The sequence below is a fragment of the Alexandromys fortis genome, unplaced genomic scaffold (genome assembly GCF_014885135.2).
Source record: "Alexandromys fortis isolate MF-2015 unplaced genomic scaffold, M_Fortis_MF-2015_v1.1 scaffold_355, whole genome shotgun sequence".
Lineage (NCBI taxonomy): Eukaryota > Metazoa > Chordata > Mammalia > Rodentia > Cricetidae > Alexandromys > Alexandromys fortis.
Window position 1 is genome coordinate 423,274 of NW_026068241.1, and position 22,308 is coordinate 445,581.

General features: G+C 35.3%; 1 long non-coding RNA gene across 1 annotated transcript in view; it reads right to left on the bottom strand.

Moving 5' to 3' along the window:
* Positions 1 to 408: 408 nt before the first annotated feature.
* The window catches only part of LOC126493974 (uncharacterized), a 44,129-nt gene continuing 22,229 nt past the window's right edge, over positions 409 to 22,308 (bottom strand). Inside the window, exons 2-3 of the long non-coding RNA XR_007589901.1 lie at positions 11,060 to 11,101; positions 409 to 486 (exon numbers count right to left, since the gene is read on the bottom strand). This is a non-coding gene — a long non-coding RNA (uncharacterized lncRNA). The remainder of the gene's footprint in view (positions 487 to 11,059; positions 11,102 to 22,308) is intronic.

Below are 22,308 nucleotides of genomic sequence, written 5' to 3' on the forward strand. Positions count from 1 at the left end.
TTCAATTCATTATAATTCATCAGTAATTTAAGAAAAGCATTAATTTTACAGATTTGCACACTGTGCAATTGCATACTGGGGACCATAACCAGAGTTTTAAGATAATTATATCACTTTACTTTAAATACTTGAAATCTGATGTCCATCCAAATTCAATAATACCTGAATAATTAATAAAATTGGTATTTCACCATACACAAAGCATTCCTTTAAAATTAATATGACTATAGTTAAAAAGCGATATTTTGCATATCATATATACTGAAAATATTAGACCAAAATATTGGTTAGCGACAATCTTAGAGCATTTGTAAATATTTTATTAATACTTCATATTAGTGACAAATATTTTTCAAAATTGCTTACCACTTGCACCCTGGGTGGTCTGTCTTCATGAGGAACAGATTCTGGAACTTGTACTTCTGGTTTTGGAAGATCAGGTGGTAGAGAAATTATGTAGCGACATATTTTAGTCACACCCTTGCACTAGTAAAAGATACAAAGAAAAAGATACACAGTACATCAAATTTTACCTTACTTCTAATATGGACATTCCATAATTTTTATTAAAACAAGTATCTATCAAAAAGAAACTGCAATATTCATAGACTGAAAAACATTCATTTATTCAAAGAATTTTGGGAGAAGGAGCGAAATTTATAGTTTTGAAATAAATACTAGTTTCAATATCTTAGCTAATCTGATATGGGTTATAAGCAGATGAGTAGATGGCAAAAATATGTTATGAATGTTGAATTGCTTTGGAATAATAATTTCATGGGAATGGACCTCATAAGTGCATTTAATTTAATGCTTGGTTCTCAGTTCATTGAACTGTTTTGGAAGAATTATGAGGTGTGGATTTTTGAAAGAGGTGTGTCATTAGGGGTGAGCTTTGGGATTTCAACACCTCACATTATGCCTAGTTTCCTCCCTTCCTCCCTCCCTCCCTCCCACTCTCTCTCTTTTGGATCAGGATATATGGTTCCCAATATTGTTCCAGCATCATGGTTGCCTGCCTACTGTCATTCTCTTCCCCATGATGGGTGTGGACTCACACTTTTAAACTATAAGACCCCAACAAACTGTTTCTTCTCTAAATTTCCTTGACTATAGCGTCTTATAACAATAAAAATACAACTAAGACATATTGTATCTACTTATCGATTCACTACAGCTTGCACTCCCATTTAAAACTAATAAAAATTATATGAGCCACCACTACCAAAGGGAAACATACACTATTATAAGGGACCTTTAAATAGATTAAGAATTGGTTACAGAATCTGTCCAAAATGAACTCCTGGAAAATGAGCTATATTATCTAATTTCATCAACTGAAAAAAAAAAAGACAAGACAAGCAACACTTTCTTCAAGCCTGAAGATAAGGGCTCTATCAATTAAATATAACCAGCTCCTATGCTGACATGCTTTAGGACATTAACTCTTAGATTCATAGTTCTTACATAACCTATGACAATATCAGAGAAAATATCTACATAAGCTTTTAAAATAATTCTATTAAACTATATAAATATTGAGTACCTAAAATGTCATTATATTTAAGCTTTTTTTAATTTTAAAGCCCAAGATACTGAAATTTTTCTTATATTATTTCTAGGTTCTATAATTATTGTTTTAATAAATCTATAAATGAGGATTATATTATGATCTTTTGTTAATCATGTGTTTGTCATGACTGTCTAACCAAGTCTCCCTATCTAACTTGAATCAAGTTTTAATGTTGAAAAGTAGGCAAGCATGTGGGGCAGTGGATGTGACCTTGAGAACTGAACAGCAGGATGCAGGTGATATGAAGAGGAAAACAGAAAATTGGGAAGAAAGCCTGTTACTGGGAAAGGGGAGAGAGAGGCCAATATAGTAAGAGAAATGAGGGAAGAAGGACAAATAGCATGAAAAATATTTGATAAAGCCTCAGGTAATCATTTTATATTTTTCTGAAACTATTTATAATATATGGAAGTAGACACACACACACACACACACACACACACACAGACACATATTGCTTAAAAGAAGTTATGCAACTTGGGCTGACCATGTCCAGGACAGCTAGGACTGTTACACAGAGAGGCCCTATCTCAAANAAAAAAAAAAAAAAAAAAAAAAAGAAAAAAAAGAAAAAAGAAAAAAAAATGATTGTAAAAAACAAGACCACAACAATAACATTATCAATAGATATGCTAACTAATATTGAAGGGAGTAAATTTAATTGGGTCCCACTCCTATACGTGTAAATAAAGACTTAAAGACTGCTTAGAGGGAGAATTAACTTCTGGAAGGAATCGGTCAACTAATTTGATATCCAGTACAAGTGGTCAGCTCTGATAACATATACATACAATCAACAAAATGTACTTGGCAGCTTGTATTTATATAATTGTTTATACTTACACATATGAATACATGTCTGTAACAATATAATCAAATCAAAAGGTTATTGACTTGAAAGTGAGGGTGAACATGGAAAGAATTGGAGGAAAGAGACAAAGGAGTGGCTAGAAGAAGAAAAGGGAAAATGGAAAGTGATGTAAATGTCTTAATAAAAATGTATATAAAAATGAAAAATGTAGCCGGGCGGTGGTGGCGCATGCCTTTAATCCCAGCACTCGGGAGGCAGAGGCAGGAGGATCTCTGTGAGTTCGAGGCCAGCCTGGACTACAAGAGCTAGTTCCAGGAGAAAATCCAAAAATAAAAAAAATGAAAAATGCACATTTTCCCCTACCTGACTAAAAACATTTTGTAATCATTCATTATAATTAGGATTGAAATTTAACTTTTAAATTGATAATTTATTTCTTATCTTTCAAAAGTAACTTCATGTAAGGAGTACCCTTGCTTAATCCAAACACAGTCTTACTAGGAAAATGAAGAAACAGTAACTATACCAAGTCAATTAGATCGTTATGTTCCTATTCATAACAAAAATGTTGACATACAACAAATTAAAAGCTCCAAAATGTCTTGATACCCATAGATTTCTAGATATTGTAAATGACCTGTTACTTGATTTAATCCAATGACAAATACATGAAGGTTAGGATATCTCTTCTTATCTCTCCCCCCAAAAAATTAAAAAAAAAGTTTCCTTTTTATTATTTTATTACATTAAAAAATACCAATCCAAATTCCCACTCCCTCCCCTCCTCCCACTCCCTCTACACACCCTCCCACCTCACCCCCTCCAATCCTTAGAGAGGGCAAGGCACCCTGTCCTGTGGAAAGTCCAAGGCCCTCCCCACTACATCTAGGTTGAGCAAGGTATACATCCAAAGAGACCAGGATCCCAAAAAGCCAGTACATGCAGTAGAGACAAATCCCAGTGCCCTGGTTAGTGGCCCCTCAGTCTGCCCCAACTGTCCCTCTTATCCTGGAAGACTTGTGGCAACCGTCAGTGATGCCACTAAACACATTTGGGAAGAGATTAGTAGCCACAGCCATTATATAATAATTATAGCCTGTATTTTTTAAAATCTCCAGAAGAAGTAAAATGTGGCAAAATAAATTTTGATTTTTTTTAATTTATTTATTAAAAATTTCCACCTCCTCCTCTCCTCCCATTTCCCTCCTATTCACCCCACTTCCCCTCCCCCTCCGTCTCCAGTCCTAACAGAAATCAGGGTGCTCTACCTTGTGGGAAGTCCAAGGCCCTCCCACCTCCATCCAGGTCTAGAAGGTGTGCATACAAACAGACTAGGCTCCCAAAAAGTCAGTCAGTACATGCGTAGAATCAAAACCCAGTGTCATTATCAATGGCTTCTCAGTCAGCCCTCATTATAGCCACATTCAGAGAGTCTGGTCTGATCACATGCTCTTTCAGTTCCAGTCCAGCTGGCCTTGGTGAGCTCCCAATAGATCATCCCCACAGTCTCAGTGGGTGGACGCACCCCTCGTGGTCCTGACTTCCTTGCTCATTCATCTTCTCCCTCCTTCTCTTCATCTGGACCTTGGGAGCTCAGTCCAGTGCTCCAGTGTGGGTCTCTGTCTCTATCTCCATCCATCGCCGGATGAAGAGTCTATGTTCATAACAGCACTATTTGTAATAGCCAGAACCTGGAAACATCCTAGGTGCCACACCCTCAATAGAAGAATGGATAAAGAAGGTGTGGCACATATACACATTAGAGTTCTACTCAGCAGTAAAAACAATGACATCTTGAATTTTGCATGGAAATGGATGTAAATAGAAAACACTTTACTGAGTGAGATAACCCAGACCCAAAAAAAGATGAGTATGGTATGTACTCACTCATTAGAGGATTCATTCTAGCCATAAACAAAGGACATTGTGTCTATAGTTCATGATCCTAGAGAAGCTAAATAAGAAGGTGAACCCAAAGAAAAACATGTATTTATCCTCCTGGATATTGGAAGTCCACAAGATCTCTGGACAAAAGTTGGGAGCACGGGGGTGGGGGTGGGGTGAGGGAAGGGGAGATAGGGAGAAGGGGAGGATGGGGAGAGTTTGGGGGAATGGGATGGTTGAGATGGACAAAGGGTAGATATAGGAGCAGGGAAGAAGATATCTACATTAAGGGAGCCATTTTAGGGATGGCAAGAAACTTGGCTCTAGAGGGGTTGCCAGGTGTCCAAGAAGATGTTCCCAGCTAGGTCCTTGGGCAGCGGAGGAGAGGGTGCCTGAACTGGCCTTATCCCATAGCCACACTGATGAATATCTTGCATATCACCATAGAACCTTCATCCGGCAGTGGCAAAATAATTTTAATGGTGAATTCCAGGCATTTAGTATCTTTGCTTTAATAAAACTTGACTGACTTAAAAAATTAGTTTCCAATGAGAAGAACATTTATGATTTATGACACTTTTGGAATGAGTATATATGTCTTGTAGTATAATTAGATGATATTAAGAAAAAATAATTAAAGAATATTCATATTTTATCAGTCAAAAGGAAATGGATACTATTACAGTGATTCCTACTTGTGTCCCACTTGCCTTTTATACTTCCTTTTTCGTTTTTAAGAGACAGGGTTTCCCTATGTAACAGCCCGAGCTGTTCTGGTACTCATTCTATAGATCAGGTTAATATCAAATTCACAGAGATCCACCTGTCTCTGTCTCCTGATTGTTAGGATTAAAGGTGTGTGCCACCACCGCCCAGTTTGCCTTTTAGACTTTTAATAAAATATTTGGCTGTATCCACAAAGCCTATCTAAGCCTATCTATCCTGATTTATCACATCTACCTCCTCATTTTTACCTCTGATAGTAATACTATTTGGACATGTAAAGAAAATTAAATCAAAAAGAGAAATAGTGTTGTCATCTGGTATTTTTTGTAATATGAATTTTCATTTACTTTCCAAAAATGTAAGCAAATAGAATAAATTATTATCCACAAATTAGAAATGATAGTAATTTAGAAACTAAACAGAGGTTTTGCTTTTAAAACTAGGGCTTGCCATTTTTTTTCATTAAGTTGTTGCTATATGGTTAAATTTTCCAAAGAGAAAAACTAGAATTAAGGAATAATATTTTCAAAATTATTTCCTATAGTGCAAATTACTATGGATACAAGGGAAAACAGTCAATAAAGTTGTAAAAATATGTAATTTTTACTTAGGCAGAATACCTGTTTCCCTTATCTGATGATGTTATTTAATTTTTATGCTAGACAGTGTTCTTGTAATTTTAAATTCAGACATCACATTCTTATTATATATCATATGTAAATGTTAAGTAACCTACAGAGAATAAAATTAAAAAAAGCAAACCTGGATCATAACAATAGATTTTATATAGTCTAGTAATTCCTAATTTGATGGTGTTATCAGCTATATGTTTTTCTAAAGATTGATTTCCTGAATACTCAGTCTCATGTATTTTACATCCTAAGGATTTGCCTCCCTGGCATGAGAGAACAAAAATATTTAAAAGATTATCTGGCCTCTGCATGTGCAATAAATATGTAAACTCAAGCTCTTGGAAAGATGGTGTACCTGCATTAAACATTCTATAAAGGCTGACTGATCGAAACTCTGATGGTTATGAATAGGTAAATTATTGGGACTATATAAACAGACATCTATCTACCTTCCACTAACCCAAAAGCTAAGATTATTATGAGATGGCATTTAAGGTCTATAGGAGAGATTTACTTGCCATACTATACACTGCCTACATAATGATTCTATCAGTGTATTCAAAAAGGTTTTTTAATTTTTTTATTATCTACCTTCTGTTTTATTTTAAAAATCTAGAAATTGTTCTCATTTGATTATGGAATTTTGGGCTCCAGGGCAGGAGGTCATACACTATGCATCAGTACTTTAAAAGGCCAACTGGGGAATGGTTACTTCCTCCTGTACAAGAGAAAAGGTTCTGATTTAACTTTAAAGGCATAATGTTCTGATTATTTTCAATGTGTTACTTCAACTAGGCTTGCTAAACACCTGAGTAAAAAGTTGGAGGGTGTTGAAGATTAGATAGCTATAGTCATAATTTACCAGACACAGAAAGCAATTTATGATAGAAAGTAAATTATGTATAAGACTTTGGACTCACCAAAATAGGATAGATATGAAATATTTTCTCTGAATTTGTCAAATGCAAATGGACTAGACACTGTTGATGTACTTATTGCCTGTATATATTGTATATAGTCATTGTACTTATCGTATATTGTTTTCTTATATTAGTTATAGCCTTCTTTTTATTTTAGACAAAAAGGGGAAATGTAGTGGCATTTCAAATTTTATTTTAGTAAATAACGTACAACACTCAGGGAGGCACACTCACCTGAAGACATAATAGGTCCTTAATGAAATAATATTCCCATTCCTTTAATGAGTTACTATTCTCATGCATCTCAGAAGGCTCTTCCAGGATTATTGATTGCTGCTCTTCTTGCCAATTTTCTGAGCTCCACTTCAAAAGCATAACTTTTTGTTTTCACCCTTGTAGCTTCTCTTTGGACACCAACCAATATTTTAAGCATTGATTTCCCCAATACTCTGGGAGTTCTCTTTTACCAAAGACATTCATTCTACCTTTCCACACTGCCTGCAGACTTCCGTTGCTGACACAAAAGAAATGACTTTTTTTCCATTTGCCTTATCCATCTTTCAACTGCTGGTAGGTGCCATGATTTACAGATTGCCTGCCTTTCTGTTTTTCCCTGAGATTCTATTTTTTTCCCTTCAGCTATATTCCAGGTTATTTTTAAAATTAATCAATAAGAATAGAAACCTACCAAGGGGAATCATAATGGAACAATAAGAGGATGTTTAAAATCATCATGATAATTTTAGTAAAATGTGAACAAATTCATATAATAACCATTTAAAATTTGTGCACATTTTTGTAAATAAAATAAAATTTAACCAAAATGAATATTGATGTTCCATTAAACATACTCATGTTGATTTCTGCAACTTACTGCAGTGCTTGCCATAAAAATAGGGTTGGGAATTGCATTGACTCTGTAGATTTCATTTGTTAAGATGGTCATTTTTACTATGTTAATCCTACAAATCCATGGTCGTGGGAGATTTTTCTAGCTTCTGATATCTTCTTCAATTGCATTCTTCAAAGACTTGAATCTATTGCCAAACAGGTCTTTCTTGTTTAGAGTTACATCAAAATATTTTATATTATTTGTGGCTACTGTGAAGAATATTGTTTCCCTAATTTCTTTCTCAGCCTATTTATTGTTTGTATATCGAAGTTCTGCTTCTTTTGTTGTTGTTGTTTATTTTAGCCACTTAATTGAAGGTATTTATCAGCCTGAGAAGTTCCCCGGTAGAATTTTTGGGTTACTTAATGCATTCATCTGTGAATAATGATACTTTGAATTCTTGCTTTACAATTTGTATCCCCTTGATTTCCTTTAGTTCTCTTATTGCTCTAGCTAGAATGTCAAGTACTATATTGAATAGATAAAGAGAGTGGAAAGCCTTGTCCCTTTCCTGATTTTGGAGGAATTGCTTTGAGTTTTTCTCCATTTAATTTTATGTTGGCTACTGGCTAGATGTAAATTGATTTTATTATGTTCAGGAATGTCCCTTGTATCCCTGATTCCTCCAAGACTTTTTATCATAAAGGGGTGTTGGATTTTGTCAAAGACATTTTCAGAATCTACTGAGATGATCATGTGATTTTTTTTTCTTTCAGATTATTTGTATGGCGGATTGCAAAGACAGTTTTTCATATGTATTGGAAAAGACAACTGGAATCAGGAACGTCTTTGGAATGAGTTAGAAACCTAATGCAATAGACACTCCCATGAATCTATGAGGGTTACACTAACCAAGACTCCTAGCAAGAGGAGATATGGAGAATGAAACATCTGCTGCAACCAGGCAAGACTTTCAGAAAAGAGACTGGCACCGAACACAGCCACATAAGGTTTAACCTTAAATTTACCCTGCCTACAAGATATGCTGAGGTAAAGGCTGTGCAGAAATTGTGGGGGTACCCAGTCAATGAATGGAGGGCAAGTCATTTTCAGACACCCTGTTAGAGGATCCTCACCTTTTAATGAAACTGAATGTATAGTTACTCCCATGAAAACTGACAAGTGTCTCCTTTCTACTTATTTTTTGTCCTCTGCGTTATTTAATCTTGCAATTAAAAAAGTCTATCTTAAGAGAGGCCCTATTTTTTTCTTTTGACAGGAAAATGATACTTAATATTTGAATATCTTACTGGGACATTTTACTTACACAATAAATAAGTCTTAAAGCCAAATTATTTTCTTTTATCAGCAAATTGGAAAAAGAAAAAAAATTTAAGACTCTTTGGTCTGTTTCTATACTGGATGCTACATTAAGAATGTAACTAGTATTTGGTGATTGCTCTTGGCCTAAAGCAATTGCAAAGCAATAGGGAAAAACAAAACTCTTAAGTTTTTAAGCCAGTCAAACTTCCTTAAAATTAATACTAGCTTGATTTAGAAAATAGAAAAAATGAATTTTCTATTTCTTTCAACCACACATATATCATAAGCAATCTCTAAATTGTAAATGAAAAACTATGTTAGTAAAAAAAATGAGTATACATTTAAATGAATATAGGATAAATTTTATTTTATTTAATTCCCTAACAGTGAAACTTTTTTATTGATTTTTTATTGACCTCTACATTTTTCTCTGATCCCCTCCCTGCTTCTCCCCTTCCTCTTCTATGCTGTCCCAAGGTCCCCATGCTCCCAATTTACTCAGGAGATCTTGTATTTTTCTACTACCCATGTAGATTAGATTTGTTTGTCTCTCTGGGGGTCCACATTGTTTTCTAGGTTCTCTGGGATTGTGATCTGTGTGCTGATTTTCTTTGCTTTACGTATATAAATCACCTATGAGTGAGTACATGTGATAATTGTCCTTCTGTGTCTGGGTTACCTCACTCAAAATGTTTTCTAACTCCATCCATTTGACTGCAAAATTCAAGATGTCGTTAATTTTTTTTTTTTTTTTTGCTGTGTAGTACTCCATTGTGTAAATATACCACATTTTCCTTATCCATTCTTCTGTCAAGGGGCATTTAGGTTGTTTTCAGGTTCTGGCTATAATGAACAATGCTGCTATGAACATAGTTGAGCACATGTCCTCGTGGCACGATTGAGCATGTTCATGTGCCACGATATATACCCAAAAGTGGTATTATTGGGTCTTGAGGAAGGTTATTTCCTAATTTTCTGAGAAATCGCCACACTGACATCCAAAGGGGCTGCACCAGCTTGCACTTCCACCAGCAATAAAGGAGTGTTCCCTTTACCCTGCAACCTCTCCAGCATAAGTTGTCCTCAGGTTTTTTTTTTTTTTTTTTTTTTATCTTGGCCATTCTTACAGGTATAAGATGAAATCTCAGAGTTGTTTTGATTTGCATTTCTCTGATGATTAAGTGTTGAACGAGGAGGGTGGCCCTTTGTTTGTCCCAGCAGCCCAGCTAGGTTACACCGGAAATAAACACACAGAAACTGTATTCATTGAAACACTGCTTCACCCATTAGCTCTAGTTTCTTATCGGCTAATTCTTACATCTTAATTTAACCCATTTCTATTAATCTGTGTATTGCCACATGTCTGTAGCTTACTGTCAAGATTCTAACCAGTATAGGCCTCAGGCAGGAGATCCATGGCTTCTCTCACTTTGCCCTTTTTCCCAGCATTCAGTTCTGTCTTCTCTGCCTACCTAAGTTCTGCCCTATCAGGCCCAAAGCAGTTTCTTTATTCATTAACCAATGAAAGCAAGACACAAACAGAAGAACCTTCTATACCAACTAAGGATGTTGAACATTTCCTTAATGAAACTTTTTAGTGAAATTTTTATGAGGATTAATGTCACTATAACAATATTTGCTACAATGTATATTAAACTTGTTTACTCAGGTATTAACAAAAATGTCTAAAAATGGTTATAGTCTTTGACAAAGACAGTTTTACAAATTAAAGTTATTAAGGAAAAGTCAGAAATATTAATAAAGAAACTAGTTTTAGTTTCAGAATGCAATGAGAAGACACTTTAGTATTCTGTCTTCACTGTCGTTTTAGTTTTGTTCTTAATCCTATAATATTTTCTAAAACATATTTAGTATTTCCCAATTAAATTTATATATCAAGAAAATAAATCAAAATATTCTTTAAATATTCATGTATACAAATAAATAATTATACAGAGGAGTAAAGGAAATAAAGTTATTTACTTTACTAGGATAATGAACAATAGAGTGAATAAGAAATATTTTAACTAGACAACTAGTTAACTAGAAAAGTCGGTGACAATTCTGTGGCTTGGTCTTTTAGTGGGACCCCTGTCAGTGGGACCAGGATTTATCAATAGTGCATGAACTGGATTTTTGGAGCCCATTCCCCATGGTGGGTTACCATGCTTAACCTTGATATAGATGGAAAGGTCATGGTCCGCCTTACATTATGTCAAGCTTTATAGACCTGGGAGGCTTTACCCTCTCTGAGGAGTGAATGGGGATGGGGAAGCTGAGGAGGGGAGTGGGAACTGTGTGTGGTTGGCATGTAAAATTAATTTTTAAAAGATGAAAATGTTTTTAAAGGGCACTTACCACATCTATTATATCAGATTCATTTTCGTGGCTAAGATCAGTCTACAAAAAAAAACAGAAAAAAGTAAATTATTGTTTATATAAAACTTATTTATTTAATGGAACAGAATAAATATCAAATTATTTCCACTAATTTTTCATATCTTAATTAAAGAAACATATTCTTCTGAATCTGAGGAACAATCCGTAAATCTCCATTCTTATTTGAGAAGCAGAAAATTCATAAAGAAGTTTGCTGTAGGAACTCCTTCAGCCAATAGGCTTTAAGACACTGGCCCACTTTGGGTGTTGTCACATGTAATATAAATGCAGACGAAAAGTGTGCATGGGCCTCTTTGCTGCTCAACTTGATTCCAGTTCTCACTTATGCAGAGGACTGCAGATCCATATCAGTACTCTTTCTGAGAGTTTATCCCCAGTTAAATAAACCTTTGTTATACTCTATTCCAGGCTATGGTGGAACTCTTTTACAGACAACAAATTGGTACCTACGTAGCCAGAGTCCATGTTATTGCTGGGGTCTTGCCCAGACCCCTGTCTGCAGTCTTCTCCCACCCCACATATCTGAACTACCCCTCTGGCATGCTGCTGCACACTGTTTGGCTGTCCCACCACGTGGTGACTTGGCAATTTCCTCCCATTCATGCCTGGCTTGGTCATGCCTACTAAGTGGCTGACTTACTGCTGCCTGGTAATTTTTTGCCAAAAATCCTCTGCAGCTTCTCTGGATTCTTCCAGGTCTGCTCTGATCAGGCTGAGCTCTGACTCCAGGAGCAGGGGCTGCTCTGGCTTGATTTCCCAGTTCAGATCTGTGAATGCCTGGCTTCAGGCAATAACCTCATAGCTCATGACTGCCTTCAAGCTGAGTTGCTTGAAATTCTACCCAAATCAAACCTCTGTATGCAGAGCTTACTTAAGAGCTACTTACTTAAAGAGCTACTTTCTTTTTTTTTTCTAAAAGTAGGTAACTAAATTTATTAGTAATTCTAAGTCTCAGGTAACTCAGGTACTGATCTAGAACCTGCCTTACTGTCACAACCACAATACCTGTTGGCCAAAAAGATTTCAAGTTAAATAAGGTCAACTATGTATATATAAATGAAAAATTAGAATTTGACTTTAATCCAATATGATTTAATAGAAAACCCTACATAGAAAACTTTATAAATGCAAAAAATAGGTATAAAATATCTATGAAAAACTTAAAACTGATGAAAGAAAATACATAACAAAAAATGGTGTTTAACCACCTTGAATAGGAAGATTCAATGTATTTTAAATGTCAGTTTCTCTCAAATTAACAATCCAAATCAAAATCGCAGAAAATCATCATGTGGATATCAACAATGTGATTTGCTAAATGACATAAGACTAATAATAAATTATTAAGGAAGAAAAATAAGTTTAACAGTACTGGCTAGTTCCCTACTTCAAGACAAACCTGTGGGTCCACCAATAGATGAATGGAAAGGAAATTATGGTGCATATATACACAATAGAATACTATTCTATCTTTCAAAAAGAAATTCTGAAAATTTCCGTGAATTATTTGTCTTATTTCCTTTTTTGCTTACTATAAAGTTAATGTTTTTGAACAGTACTAATGCATTCAAAATTCAACCTGTTAAAACATTCAGATAATAAAATAAAATATAAAAATAAGCCTTCAACTATTAACTTCTATAAGATATCACTTGGAAGAGAGGTGAATAAATTGTTCATGATGGTTTATTGAGAGAACTGTTATTTTCTAACCCAAGAGAAGAATGAAATAATAAATGTCACCCAAATATGTGTTTTCACTTTTAATGAGAGATTCCAAGTGATTCCAAGTATGGCAGTCTTTTCTTCCATGATAGTTTAAAAGTATTGTATCCCACACCAGACAATCAAGAGACTCCTTTATAACAGAGGAGATTACTATTATAATGGAGAGGCCAGAATGAATTCTACTGTTCAGGCCTTCATTGGTTTTTCATAAGCTTTCATTAAAAAACAAACGAACAAACAAAAAAAAAACAATAGATGTGTTTCTGTGTTTCTTGTAACCCTGACTGCTCTGCGGGCTGGAGAAGGAGGGGGAGGGGAGCGGGGAAGGGGGAGGGAAATGGGAGGCAGAGGTGGGGAGGAGGCAAAAATTTTAATAATAATAATAATAATAATAAAACAAACTTAATAAAAATGTTTTAAAATGTAGCTTCTAGGCACACGTGGGTTATTTCTTTAAAGGCCTAGCAGGAAAAAGGATGATTTTGAGTGGCATTCTGCCTTAGGGAACTGAGTCCTTGCATTCTTAATGGAAGAGTCACTATAATGTGTGTGTAACATTCAAAATCCTCATCCTACCTCTGAAAGATGGTCACCTCCCATACATCTTATTGCAAATTGAAACTTAACCCTGTCTTTTTCTCAAAGATGAAGACTCTTAAGGGTCCCTGAAAAGACTTGGTTTTTCATCTCTCCTCTCTCCTCTCTCCTCTCTCTCCCCTCTCTCTCTCTCTCTCTCTCTCTCTCTCTCTCTCTCTCTCTCTCCACCACCTGTGTGTGTGTGCGCACGCACACGTGCACAGACATGCACACACATCACACACACATGCACACACATGTCTGTGCACTAGTTGCTTGCAATAAAACCAGACTTTTCTGCAAGACCGGTTAGCACTCAGCCACTGTTCCATCTCTCAAACATCATTTCTATATATCTTGATGTGTTCTTCTCCTTCTACAAATAATCAGATTTCAAAGGGGTCAAAATTCAAAGGATAATGCAACTGTAGTACATTACAAAACAAGTAAAACTATGGCAATCAGTATGTTTTTTCAGACAAATGGTAATCAATTTATGTCAAGATCAAGCTACTCTTGTGTCTCTACCCAAAGGATGCTTTATCCTACCACAAGGACACATGCTCAAAAATGTCCATTGTATCTCTATTCATAATAGTCAGAAATTGAAAGCCATTTATTTACATGTCCTTCAACAGATAAGTGGATAAAGAAAATGTGGTAAATTTATACAATGGAGTAATACCCAGCTGTTTTAAAAATGACGTCATGGAATTTTCAGGCAAATGGATGGAACTAGAAAAAAAAAATCCTAAATGAGATAACCCAGAACCAGAAATATGGCATGTATTCACTTAGCCATTAAATAAGTGATATCCAAGGTATAATCCATAGACCAGAGAGGTTAGATACAGATCAGTGAACTAGGGGGGAACACATGGTTCCTTCTTAGAGGGTAAAATACAATAGATTTTATGGATAGACTAAGGTATGGACGGGCATGTGAGGATCCAAGAGAAAAAAAGAGGCAAGATGGAGAAATAAGGTATAAAAATATTAAAAGTAAAAAGTAACAGGAAAAAATAAATACATAATTTTATAATTTAGATTCTAAACTATCAAAAATAAATATTTCATACCCACAACTGTAAGTTAACATACTAGGAAAAATACTGGTGTACAATCTGGTCATTTCCTCATGAAACATTTATCCAACATGACATTGATCCACTATACTTAAAGAGTGAGCATAAACATGTGAAAGCACTGTAATAGATTAAAAATACATATTCCCTTTAGTATCAATGTGAAAACAGGAAGCATATTACATGAGTTGTATGAAATATCTATAATAGGAACATAGACAGTGTACTAGCATTCATGAAAGGCCAAGAGGAAGACAGATATTGTAAAATATATATCAAATTTCTTATTGGGATGATAAAAATATTTTAGATGATAAAATAATCATCTAAAACATTAAAAAATATATACTATCATGTATTATTACAAAATACTAAGTTGTCCTTTTAATATTTTATGAGATTATAATGTAATAATATGGTTTCTTCCATTCTTTTCCTTCCTCCAAACCTGCTATATACCTCACCTTTTTTTCTTTCAAATTCATGGCCTCTTTTTTCATTAATTGATGCTAGATGTATGCATAAATTTCCGAAATAAAACTTTCTCAGTCTGTAAAATATTGCTTGTATATATGTTTTCTGGGATGACCACCAAATAGTTATTTTTTTACATGAGTATTACGTCAATTAAAGGTAATGTAATTACTCTCCCTTTAGTTTGCATAACTTCAACTAGTCTGTTTAAAAGCAAGTTTCTATGAACTACATTATGACAGTATGTACAGATCATGACAAATGTGTTGGCACTCAAATCAGAAGCTTCCAGAATCTGAAACAAAAGTCTTTTATGAACAAAAGCACTGGTACTAGACAAATCTGATAAGTAGCTATATTTTGCTGTTTGAACTTCAATTTAATAATTTAGAAAAGAAAGTTCATGCTTTTCAAGATCATAAGGAGAATAAGAAGAATAGAAAGTAATTATCACATCATTATTATTTTATTAAGTCAATTTTTTTGAACTGTTAGATGAGGTAATATGTCTCTTAATGACAGCTATCTTCCAGTGAGTAAAACAAGTTCCAAATTTTGCTATTCACAGTAAAGTTTCATAATTTTCATTACAGATGTTTTGTTCATCAGGAAATATGAGTTAGCAATGCAAATATAAACCATATGTTACACTAGTTTTAGGAAACGAATGAAGAAAAATCATTTAATTTTATAAACTGACAATATTAATCACTGTAAACTCTCAAACAATATAAAATTGTACAGTTAAAAAGAAATTGTGGTGGGGGACTGGAGAAACAGCTATGTCAGCAATTAAGACCACAGGCTAATGCATTCAGACGATCTGTTTTTTATTCTTAGCATCAAGATATCAAACAACTCATAACAATCTGAAACTCTGGTTCTAAGGAATCTGATGCTTTTTACAGCCCTGATGTGTACTATGAATTCACACTTTACATAAAATATATAAAAGCCAGAGACATTAAATATTTTTTAAAAATTTTTAGCATTGGGTTTTCCTTATCAGAATCATCTGGAAAATCTCCAGGTTCCCATATTCCAAGATTTTAATTTATGTTTTCATAGACAATGCTGCAAAACATAACTTTCTAACAATCATCAGTCAATGCTGATAGGAAACATTATCTTGGGATATTGTCAAATTTTACATTTAAGGCTGCAGTAACAAAAACGCGTATATAGTAAAAACTACATATTGCTTCCATACATTGTTACTGCTAAGGTTAAATTTATTAAATTTATTACATATATGTGTTTCTTTGAATAAAGAGTTTTCTTGATGTTTGTCTACAAAAAAAAGTGTCCCTTAAAGTACAATTATGAATAGCGTCCATATTGTCAGTAACATTAAAAATATTTTTACTTTGGTAGCTTTTTAGTAATGACTTAAAACAGAAAAACCTAGATTCATAGCAAATATTACTGGTATTTTTCTACACACTATGAATGAGATATAATAAAATAATTTACATTCTTCTGAAAAAGGCATTACAATTATATTTTGAAATACATTGATTAGTGCTCTTTTATAATGTAAAAATATTAGACTTCCATAGTCAGGAAAAGCTGCTTTTCTAATCTTTTTTTTTTTACGTTTATTTTATAATTGCCTTAGGGAAAATTTTGTGTTTTCTCTCCACCAGGTTCTTTTTTTTTTAGTATCTTTTTTTAATTTATTTATTAAAGATTTCTGTCTCTTCCCCCCCTCCGCCTCCCCTTTCCCTCCCCCTCCCCCAATCAGATCCCCCTCCCTCGTCAGCCCAAAGAGCAATCAGGGTTCCCTGCCCTGTGGGAAGTCCAAGGACCACCCACCTCCATCCAGGTCTAGTAAGGTGAGCATCCACGAAACTGCCTAGGCTCCCACGAAACCAATAGGTCCAGTAGAATCAAAAACCCGTTGCCATTGTTCTTGAGGTCTCAGTAGTCCTCCTTGTCCGCTATGTTCAGCGAGACCAGTTTTGACCCAGGCTTTTTCAGACCCAGGCCAGCTGGCCTTGGTGAGTTCCCGATAGAACATCCCCATTGTCTCAGTGTATGGGTGCACCCCTCGCGGTCCTGAGTTCCTTGCTTGTGCTCTCTCTCCTTCTGCTCCTGATTTGGACCTTGAGATTTCAGTCCGGTGCTCCAATGTGGGTCTCTGTCTCTGTCTCCTTTCATCGCCTGATGAAGTTTAATATTCAGGAGGATGCCTATATGATTTTCTTTGGGTTCTCCTTCTTATTTAGCTTCTCTAAGAACCCGAATTATAGGTTCAATGTCCTTTATTTATGGCTAGAAACCAAATATGAGTGAGAACATCCCATGTTCCTCTTTTTGGGTCTGGCTTACCTCACTCAGGATGGTGTTTTCTATTTCCATCCATTTGCCTGCAAACTTCAAGAAGTCCTTGTTTTTTACTGCTGAGTAGTACTCTAATATGTATATATTCCATACTTTCTTCATCCATTCTTCAATTGAAGGGCATCTAGGTTGTTTCCAGGTTCTGGCTATTACAAACAATGCTGCTATAAACATAGTAGAGCATATACTTTTGTTGTGTGATAAGGCCTCTCTTGGTGCTTTTCTAATCTTAAACAGTGTTATAACATTGTTTCTGAAACACTAGAGTATATGGTTCTCTAAGTATTATGATAAAGTACATATATTTGTAAAATAAAACAAAGAATGAGATATGACAATCATAGTGGATGCTGATATTATCATAACTCTTGTTTTACCAAGATATAGAACTGACTTAGATATCACAATCAAATACATTCACATATACACCTTTCTAAGTTAAGAATAAATAAGGGTCAGTCTGCAGGGACAACCCTCTCCAGCTACTGCCTCTTACTATCCTGTCCCAGCTTGCACCCAGGTTATCACTCCCATCTTCCTCTCTTCTTCGGGGCCATAACATACCCCAGCTTCGCCTGTTTGGGCACTGGGATGGGCAGCGAAACCAGGCAGGAGTTCCTTTGTTTCAATAGCCTGCCTGCAGCAAGGTAGGCCTTTTGTCTGCAAGATCCTTGGCCAGCGAGGGGCCCTGATACTGCACCAGAAGATCCATTGGGGAACATTTAGAGGACAAGATGGGCAGGAGCCAATGCAAGAATTCCTCCAACAATCTAAAAATCATCACAAAAACACCAGAACCCAGCAAACTTACAACAGGAGGACTTGAACACCCTAATGCAGAAGAAGTTGAAAAAATTGACTTTATGAAGATGATAGACTCCCTTAAATAGGAGGTGAAAAACTCCCTTGAAGAAATGGATGATAAGAATAACAGAAAGTTTGAAGAAATAAGTAAATCTATAAATAATACCCTAAAATCTAGAAAAATTAATCAAACAGATAATGGAAACAGTTCAAGACTTCAAAACTGAAATGGAGGCAATGAAGAAAACAAAAACCGAAGGAAGGCTGGATATGAAAAATCTAGGTAAACTAACAGAGACTATAGAAACAAGCATAACAAACAGAATACAAGAGATAGAAGAAAGAACCTCTGAATGTAAAGACACCATAGAGAAAATAAACACTCTGATCAAAGAACACAGCAAATCCAAAAACTCTAATCACAAAACATTGAGGAAATCTGGGACACAATAAAAAGACCAAAATTTAGAATAATATGGGTAGAAGAAGGAGAAGAATTACAGCTCAAAGGCCAAGAGAATATATTCCACAAAATTATAGAAGAAAAGTTTCTCAACCTAAAGAAAGATATTCCTATGAAGGTTCAAGAAGCATACAGAGAACACCGAATTGACTGGATCAAAAAAAAATCCCCTCGCCATATAATAATCAAAACATAAAGCATACAGAATAAAGAAAGAATATTAAGAGCCGCAAAGGAAAAAGGCCAAGTTACTTACAAAGGTAAACCTATCAGACTTACACCTGACTTCTCTATGGAAACCATGAAAGCCAGAAGGTCCTGGATAGATGTTCTTCAGAAACTAAGAGACCATGGATGCAAGCCCAGACTACTATACCCAGCCAAGCTTTCATTCACTATAAATGAAGAAATCAAAATTTTCCAGGATAAGAAAAAATATTAAACAATATGTAGCCACAAATACAGCCTTATAGAAGAAAATCATAACCCAAGGAATCCAACATTACCAACACTGACTACAATAACTCAGACATCTAGTGACCCTTCAGCAGCACAACTCAAATAAAGGAAAAACACAAATTCTACTACCAAAAAAATAATAACTGGAGTCAACAACCACTGGTCATTAATATCACTTAATATCAATGGACTCAATTCACTTTTAAAAAGGCACAGGCTAAGAGATTGGATACGAAAATAGGATCCAACGTTCTGCTGTTTATAAGAAACACACCTCAACCACAAAGACAGACATCTACTCAGAGTAAAGGGTTGGGAAAAGGGTTTTCAAGCAAATCGACCTAAAAAAAAAAAGCGCGTGTGGCCATACTAATTTCTAACAAAATTGACTTCAAACTAAAATCAATTAGAAGAGATGGAGATGGACATTTTATACTCATAACATGAACATTTAATCAGGATGAAGTCTCAATCCTGAATATCTATGCCGCTAATATAAAAGCACCCACGTACGTAAAAGAAACATTACTAAAACTCAAGGCAGCCATCAAACCGCACACACTAATAGTAGGAGACTTCAGTACACCTCTCTCACCAATAGACATGTCAATCAGAGAGAAAACTAACAGAGAATGCACACTTGTGCAACCACTTTGAAAATCAGTGTGGTGGTTTCTCAGGAAATCTGGGATCAACCTACCCCAGGACCCAGCAATTCACTCTTAGGAATATACACAAGAGATGCCCTATCATATTACAAAAGCATTTGTTCAACTATGTTCATAGCAGCATTGTTTGTAATAGCTAGAACCTGGAACAACCTAGATGTCCTTCAATGGACAAATGGATAAAGAATGTGTGGCATATATACATATTAGAGTACTACTCAGCAGTAAAAAACAATGACAATTTGAATTTTGCATGCAAATGGATGGAAATAGAAAACACTATCCTGAGTGATGAAACCCAGACCCAAAAAAAATGAACATGGGATGTAATCACTCATAAGTTGTTTCTAGCCATAAATAAAGGACATTGAGCCTATAATTCTTGATCCTAGAGAAGCTAAATAGGAAGGTGAACCCAAAGAAAACATACAGTTATCCTCCTGAATATTGGAAGTAGACAAGATTGCCGGGAAAAAAAAATGGAAATTTCAGAGTGGGGTGGGATTGGGGTAAGGGGAAATGGGAAGAGAAAACTGAGAAGGGGAAGATGGGGAGAGCTTGGGAGAATGGGATGTTTGGGATAAAGGAAGGGTGGATATGGGAGCAGAGAAGTATATATATTATTTAAGGGAGCCATTTTACGGTTGGCAAGAGACTTGATTCTAGAGGGGTTCCCTGGTTTCCAGGGAGATGTCTCCAGCTAATTCCTTGGGCAGCTGAGGAGAGGGAATCTGAAATGGCCCTATCCTATAGCCACACTGATGAATATCTTGTTACCATAGAACCTTCATTTGGCTATGGATGGAGATAGAGACAGAGACCCACACTGGAGCACTGAACTGGGTTCCCAAGGTCTAAATGAGGAACAGAAGGAGGGAAAACATGAGCAAGGAAGTCAGGACCACTAGGGGTGCACCCACCCACTGAGACCGTGGGGCTGATCTATTGGGAGCTCACCAAGGCCAGCTGGACTGGGACTGAAAAAGCATGGGATAAAACCGGACTCTCTGAACATGGCGGACAATGAGGACTGATGAGAAACCAAGGACATTAGCACTGGGTTTCGATCCTACTGCATGTACTGGCTTTGTGGGAGCCTAGTCTGTTTGGATGTGCACCTTCCTAGATCTGGATATAGGGGGGAGGACCTTGGACTTCCCAGAGGGCAGGGAACCTTGACTGCTCTTTGGACTGGGGGGGGGGAAGGGGGTGGGGGGTAGGGGGAAGGAAATGGGAGGTGGGGAGGAGGCGGAAATTAAAAAAAAAAGAATATTTTTCTTTTAGAGTACACTTGGTATTTGATAAAATACATAAGATATATTTTAGGCAATGAAAAAAAAGCAATCAGAATAATAAAAGTATGACTGTGTAACATTACATAATGCTAAAGATATTTCATGTTATATAAATGATTTTTATTTCGTAGAATAACAATAGGCAGTAAAAGCTAAACTAAACAAGCCACAATACTGTATGTAGTTATACTAAACTAAGTCCTTTGTAACTCACCCAGGTCACATTTAAAGGAAATGCTTATATGATTATCCCCAAGGCTTAGGCATGCAAACCCATAGCAATAGGATATGTTCCCTATTGCAAACTCATGAAACAGATTTCCACTTTTTCTCTTTGCATGCTTGCTTCATATTTCTCATAACAGGTTTTTAGATTTTAGTTGAAAATTAATTGTTTTAATGACATTGAAAAAATCTATCAATAAATAATTATTTAATACAAAAAAAGAATAAATAAAAGGCATTTCTGATGCCAAGAAATGCAAATACATACTGCTTCTCTAGGCATAAAATAGTCTGCATGAAGAAAATATTAATCCAGGCATCAAAGTATAAGTAGGACAAAAGACTCCAACTACACATCTCACAATTAAAAATTCCTTTTGTGTAGATATGGAATATTATTGATATGAAAGTAAGTCTTTACAGAATAAAATAAAAAGGCTATCCTAGTATCAGAGGACAACTTCAAAAAGTTTAGCAACATTTTTTGTTCTACATGAATATAAATTCCAGTATTTTATTAAGATTAAATAATTAAAGTATCTAACTAATTATATTGATCTTTCTTGAAATTGAAAACAAAATTCGAAGAACTTAAAATTTTCTGTAAAGAGGTAGAAGAGAATTCCTTAAATACTGGCAAACCGAATCCAAGAACATATTAGAAAAATTATCCATTATGATCAAGTAGGCTTCATCCCAGAGATGCAGGGCTGGTTCAACATACGCAAATCTACCAATGTAATCCATCATATAAATAAACTGAAAGAAAAAACCATATGATCATTTCATTAGATACTGAAAAAGCTTTTGACAAAATTCAATATCCCTTTATGATAAAAGTCTTGGAGAGATTAGGGATTCAAGGGTCATACCTAAATATAATAAAAGCTATTTACAGCAAGCCAACAGCTAACATCAAATTAAACGGAGAGAAACTCAAAGCCATCCCACTAAAATCAGGAACACGACAAGGCTGTCCACTCTCTCTATACCTCTTCAATATAGTGCTTGAAGTTTTAGCAATAGCAATAAGACAACATAAGGGGATCAAGGGGATTCGAATTGGAAAGGAAGAAGTTAAACTTTC